This window comes from Vigna umbellata, chromosome 2, assembly GCF_029865625.1.
Source record: "Vigna umbellata cultivar VRB3 chromosome 2, Vumbellata_1.0, whole genome shotgun sequence".
In the NCBI taxonomy this organism is placed as follows: Eukaryota; Viridiplantae; Streptophyta; class Magnoliopsida; order Fabales; family Fabaceae; genus Vigna; species Vigna umbellata.
This window is the reverse complement of record NC_142166.1, coordinates 1,933,369-1,940,503: the sequence shown is the minus strand read 5'-3', so window position 1 is coordinate 1,940,503 and position 7,135 is coordinate 1,933,369.

Genomic DNA, 7,135 nt, shown 5'->3' with positions numbered 1-7,135 from the left:
TGAGGAAGAATTGCTTCATCCTCCAGATTTGATCTAGCAGGGAGATATCATCCACAGCTGGATCTAAGAAGCAAAGATTGTTGATGAGCAGGTTCAGCTGGTGCCTATTGATCTTGAAGCTTTTGTCAGTGTTAGCACCTTTATTTTCCACTGTGGGTGTTTGTTGATCAAATTCATTTGTACCTCCTGCAATAGGGTTAGTGCAATGTGGCTCTACAGAAATTTCATGCAGGGGTATAACACCCAATCCCAATTTATCAGACTGAACCTCAGATACATCCTCAGAACATGAATCAATTTCAAAATCACAAGCAATATCAACTACAGACTCAGATTCATGTTCAATGCATGGAGAATAAACATTCGGATGCGACAGCAAAAATTGGTTCTCATCATGCATAGAGGGAAAATTAAAATCAGACTCAACAACAATATAATCATCAGCATACCTCTCAACAACATAATCATCAATATAATCAAATTGAGGTATGCTCACCTCCTCTTCCTTGAAGATTGCTAAAGTGTGGGAAGATGAAGGTGGTCTACCTGGTTCAGGATTACTGCTTATTTCTGCCTGCTCTTCAAAATACTCATCACTCTCCTCAGGTGCAAGGGTATGGACATAGGATGATGGGAAAGTAGATGGCACAGTAGTAAGCTCATGACTCTTCTCCCAATCTTCTATGTTGATGCCACTATCATCATCATCTGGAATCTGAACAGTCTGAAATGGTAACTCTGAATCTTGAGACTGTTCCTCAGTGAGTTGAGTGGCCATCTGCCCTATCTGATCAGTCATACTCTGAATGGCAGCTCCTATTTCTTGCTGGAACTGCATGTTCTCTTGTTGGAACTGAAAGTTCTGCATGGTCATCTGCTCCAACAACTCCTTCAATGTAGGCTCAGAAGTAGAAGGCTGAGGAGCTATTTCGGCAGGAGCATTATACTGCTGACTCTCGTATTGCTGGACTGGTGGAGGCATAAAAGTACTCTGGAATGGTGGTTCTTGATATTGATGCTGTGGAGCATCATACCATCCCAAGGTAGGGTCATTCCATCCAAGACCGTTGCTGTAAGCATATTGCACAGGGGAAAATTTGCTCAGAAACTGATGCTCAAGATATCCCCAATCGGTAACGGATCTCAGAGGAAGAGAGTCTTTCCAATCCTTAGCTGCTCCTTGTAGTGAATGCGGAAATGCGCTCAGGAAAATGTAATCAAGAGGGACATCTGGAGGTTTCATTGAAGAGCACATGATGTGGAGCTCCTCCAAATGTCTGTGTGGGCATTCTCCTGCAAAACCATGAAACTTAGGCAGCAAATGTATCAGTCCAGGGGTGAGATCGCAATGAAGATCATCCTCCTTAAGTGAAACCGGCTCACAAAGAGCACTCTCGGAAATTAAAGGATGAGTCATATTGTTCTCAACATAGAAATCAGCAGAATATGAATTACAATCAGAGTAACATGCAGAAGGAGAATCATAATCAGAGGCACTAGCAAAACAAGCAGTATTCACGAAATCAGAATAGGTAGACATGGAAAAAGAAAAATACTACAAATTACGAAATAAATAAAACACAACACATTTATACATGCAAACACGCACACACAAAACAGAACATCACATCACATCACATCACATCACAACACAAGACAAAACACAACACACACAAACACAACAAAAAGACCTAAGACCGAACCATTAGTCCCCAGCAACGGCGCCATTTTGATGGGAGGGTCGCACCTCCCACAAAAGTTGTGCATAAAAGAATGCAGTATAGTACTAGGAAGTGACTCCTAGGTCGTCTCTCAAGGACCAAATTTTGGTTCAGTCTCAGATCAAACACGTAGTGGGGGGTTTGTGACAATGTTTTTGTGATTTTAAATGAACTAAATTAAAACTTGAAATTAAATACAACTAAACATACTTGAAAACATTGACAGAAATGAACAAAGCATGAAGACCGACGGTCCAACCGATGACCGAACGGTTCTACATTGAGACCAAACGACCTCTAAAGCAAGTGGAGAAATTGGAATTGTAAGAAGTTAAAGAACCCGAACAGAGCAAACAACATAGAGGACGAAAACAGGAAACTAAATGGTCCTAACAAGATGTGGGAATTAATTAAAACAGAAAAATTAGAAACACGCATAAATGCACATTGGTTGCTGAATCAAATGATGAGCTTAGATAAGAATTGCAAGAGTGAAACATCATTATAAAATAAAATCAAATATTTATAATCAAATTTTAATGCAAAGAAATGCTTAGACCAATTAAATGCAGCGGAGGAATCATCAATTGCAATTGTCCTATTAAAATGCAGCTATTAAACTAGAGAAACAATAAAATGCTCATTGTGGTCCCACAGCACCAACGCACATCCATTCACTATGTAATATAAAAATAGCTTTAGTTAAATTTGAAGACACTTCTGGACAAAATCATGGGCACAATCCAATTAAATAAAATAAATTTCCATCACCGAGTCAATCTTCTACATGTGTTGGAATAATAAAAACCTAGAGCACTTCTTCCTCCAATTCGCATGCCTCCCATCTCAACTCCGTGGCGGCTCTCCCTCATACAAATCACACGTGCTGCCACCTACTAAATTAAATTCAAATGCTATAAAGGAAAACTGAGCTACTACTCTAAAGAAAGAAACACTCGTTTCTTGCTGCTGTGACCGAGAGATTAAAACGAAAACATGTGTCTCTTCCTTTGTTCCAAAATTGAAATCAGTGCCAGTAAAATGAAAGCAAACATTTTTTTTTTCTTTTATCCAAAGCCAACAAGAGTGAATATGAATGTATCAGCGTGCACAAGTAAAGCAAAAATGAGAAAAGAAAGTGTGGAGGCTGCTGCTCACAACGTGCTGGATGCAGCAGCTCAAGCCAAGAAAAGGAAAAATGAATCTCTCTCTCCAGGATGCAGCGTGTGCTGCTTCCCTTCTCCTCCTCCAGCCGTGTGTTTCTCTCCCTCCGTGACAACACACTACCTAACGTGCTGCTGCTGCTCTCTATTCAACAACCATCCTATCCTCCGTGGTGGCTACAGCTAGTGCGTTCCTGCTGCTACCCATAGCCCTCCATTCTCCGTGTCTTTTTTTTTTTCTCCAATTCTTCCCCTACTAGGTCACACCAACTTTCTCCCGCGTGGGCCGCTGCACCTCCATCCTTTTTCTGATGCCTCCATGTGCACACCAAAGCTACTGGAAGCGTGAAGAAGTGTGGGCCTGTTGTACCAATTCAAAGCTGCTGGCTTGGAGCTCTCCAACGTGCATCCGCTTGCTGCTGGACTTCTAAGCTGCTGGACAGCTTCTTCTTTTTGCCACCACATGCTTGCTGGACGTGGATACCCCTTGCTGGATGCCACCTCCTAAGTGTGGGCCGTGTGCTTCAATTCCCGTGGAGACCTAGTTCCGTGTGTGTTCTTCTCTTCTTGCTGGATCAAGGCCGTAAGTGCCTCTTCCCAAATGAATCCAGCTTCTATGTGCACCCCTTGCTGCCAGCGTGTGGGCTGTGACACTTCCAAGAAAACGTGGCAGCACCTCCAATTCATTTTCTCGGCTGGACCATGTGCTTCTATGTGGGCCCTTCCATTTTGCTTCTTAAAATTCAAGAATTAAAGGACTTGGTTAAGAGTGTTGGGAGGTCTTAGCATCATCCAATGATCAATTCCAGCCACCACAATTACTAAACAACAAGCAAACAATGCAACAGATTAGAAATCACTCAAACAGCAAGCATTGGAATGACATAGGGGAGTAAAAAACATACTGGGAACAACACAGAACGAATTTGAACAAAATAAAAACTATACATGAAAATAGACATCCATACGAAACTATGAAAAAAAATTGCATGGAAAACGGATAAGAATTGAACTCAAACGAAGACACACAAGTTGACACAAACAGCAGTAATCACTGGACTGACATATGAGAGTAAAATAAATACTGGGAACAGCACAGAATGAATTTGAACAAAGTAAAAACTATATGTTAAAATAGACATCCAGACGAAACTATGAAAAAAAATTGCATGGAAAACGGATAAGAATTGAACTCAAACGAAGACACACAAGTTGACACAACATTCACGCGGCAGCCAGCGAAAATAAAAATGGCTAAGATGCATTGGCTCAATTGCCATTTCTCATTTAGCTTTCAAATGTCCCAAAAAGTTATCCAAAATTTTCCCGTAATTAATAATGCAAAATAATAAGCTCAGATAATTCAAATTAGTTAAAATAAGAATTTCCGATCAAATTAAGCACAATTAGGAAAAACAGGAAAATACCGGACGTTTAAGCATAATTCCCCAATTAATTCTAGCACATTAAACTAAGTGAAGTGAGGAAAATATTGGTTCATCACTTCTCCCTAATCACGAGTTCATACAATTCCTAGCATTCCTAATGATCAGTTCATAAGTGCAGGAGCTTAACGACAACCAATATGATATTGGGAGAAATTCCCCGGATCTAGACTTCCTCGTACGCGCCCGTATCGACAAAACCAATAATCATGCATCGAATGAGTTAAACAATGCAAGCATTACGCAAAGAGGAAAAACCCTAACTAATGATGAAAGAAAGCATAGATCTTAAATAAAAGATGTAAAAACAAATTCCATATATGAGAGCTTCAAAAGATTACATTGATTCCCCAACAAACATACAGAGTTTAGTTCACCATATTCATGGTGAACCTAGATGAATAACAATGAAAGAATGAAAGATAAAACCCTAAAAAGGTGAAGAGGAAGCCTCAGCATCCAAGATCCTCCTTCAAAGGGGTGGAAGAGAGAGTGTTTGCTTCGTTCCAGCCAGAGATACCTAACCCTAGCAAACCCTAAAGCTTATATATTATTCGTAAATTACAGAAAATTAGGTCCAAGCCCATAAAAGTGCTGCTCAGCGGTAAAGTACCGCTCAGCGGTAAGTGCGTGAGTCATTTCTTCCCCTCAGCGGCCATTTTGCCCCTCAGCGGATCTCCCGTAAGCTCCTGAGTGCCGCTCAGCGGTAAACTGCCGCTGAGCGGTGACTTCAGCTTCTCCTTTTGCACTTTTTGATGTCTTTTCTGATTCCATCTCTCTCCTTCTTCACTTCTTTCACCAAATTCACCTTAAAACCTACACAAAAACACTGAAATCAAGCATAAACCTGTCCAACTCTCTTATTTCTGAAAATATGAAGAAAAGTATGATTTCAAGCTAGTTTCTAAGTATAAAGGTTGCTTTTAGTATCAATTTTAAGCATGAAAATAACAGTTTTTCAACTGTTATCACCTCCTAATGAGAAAGGAAACAAACTAAGCTTGATTGCTTCATTCGGCACCCCATTAATCTTTACAGTGTTGCAAATTCCATTGAAGGCAGTGAGATGCTCATATGGACTTTTATGTGATAGCCCATTAAATTGGTTACTCTTGACCAACTGTATCAACGTCGGTTTCACATCCATGTTTGCAGCATTAACCCTCAGCCTTGCTATACTGTTAAAATGTTGAGGGCCAACCACAGTGGTGTAATCTGCAAGAGTGCATCTACCATTGTTCTCCTCTGCCATATTTTTAGTGCTTTGGTTGGACCTTTGTGGTGAAGGTTGTAAAAGTCTTTCTGGAGGAGGGAATAGTTCTCTAGATGTACAGATTCTTGATGACAAATTTATGAACACCGAAAAACGGCGCCAAAAACTTGTTTAACCCTCGGCAAGTGTGACCGAATCGTACCAAGTAATAAACTCGGTAAGACCAAGTATCGTTCTCCCAAAGGACTCACGGCCTAGTTAGTTATTTGATTTGTTGATTATTTAAGACTTGTGAACAAATTCTTGAGGTTTCAAATGCAAAAGACAATAAGCAAACATGTATGCATGAGTTTTGATCAATGGAAAAGAGGAACACAAACACTTGAACGAATTAGATAGATGAGTATGTTGTTGGGGTTATAAATTTCATCTTATCCACTCTCATATACTTTTAGAAATTCATCATTCTTTTCATCAATGTTAATGTCACTCTCTAAATCACCTTGCAAGAAAGCCTATCCTTAATTACGAGTTCATAAAATTCCTAGCATCTCTAATAATTAATTCTGAAGCACAGAAGCTTAAAGGAAACCAACCCTCATATCCCTATGTCTAGGCAATATGCTATTGGGAGAATTTCCCCGGATCTAGATTTCCCCGTATGTTCCCATATCGACGAAATCAATAATCATGACATCGAATGAGTTAAACAATGCATGCTTTAAACAAAGAGGAAAAACCCTAACTAATGATGAAAGAAAGCATGTATCATAAATATGATGTTTAAACACAAAATTCCATATATGAGAGCTTCAAAAGATTACATTAATTCCCCAACAACAATACAAAGTTTAGTTCACCATATTCATGGTGAAACTAGATGAACAATAATGAAAGAATGAAAGAGATAGAAAAACCCTAGAAAGAGAAGAGGAGAGTCGTCACCATCTCCCAATCTACCCCCAAGGGGTGAAAAGTGTGTTTCTGCTTCCTCCCAGCCAAAGATACAAACGCTAGGACATCCTAAAGCTTATATACTATTCTAAAAAATACAGAAAATTAGGCACAAGCCCATAAAATTAACAGAAAACCGGTCCAAGCCCATTTAGAATGGTGCTCAGCGTTATTTTACCGTTGAGCGCTATTTTGCCCCCAACTGCTGTTTTGCCCCTCAATGGTGATTTCGGCACCTGAAAATTGCCGCTCAGCGCCAAATTACCGCTCAGCCTCACTCGGTCACACTTTTTCTGCATTCTGGTTGACTTTTCAGCATTCTGGTTGACTGGTTGACTTTTTTGGTTGACTAGTTGACTTTTCTTGTTTCTGGTTGACTTTTCAGCACTCCAATCATTCGGTACTTCAATTCTTCTTTCAAATAATTCAATTAGCCTACAAAATCAAGGGAATCTTGCACAAAACCATTAAATTCACTTTCAACTCTCTTATTCACAAAACTAAAGCAAAAATATGAGTTTAAGCTAGTTTCTAAGTCTTAAAGGTTGCTTTTGGTATCAATTTTAAGCATAAAAATAACGATTTTTCAACCGTTATCAATTCTTCTCCTCCATCTACTCTCATCCAAGCCTTCAAGAA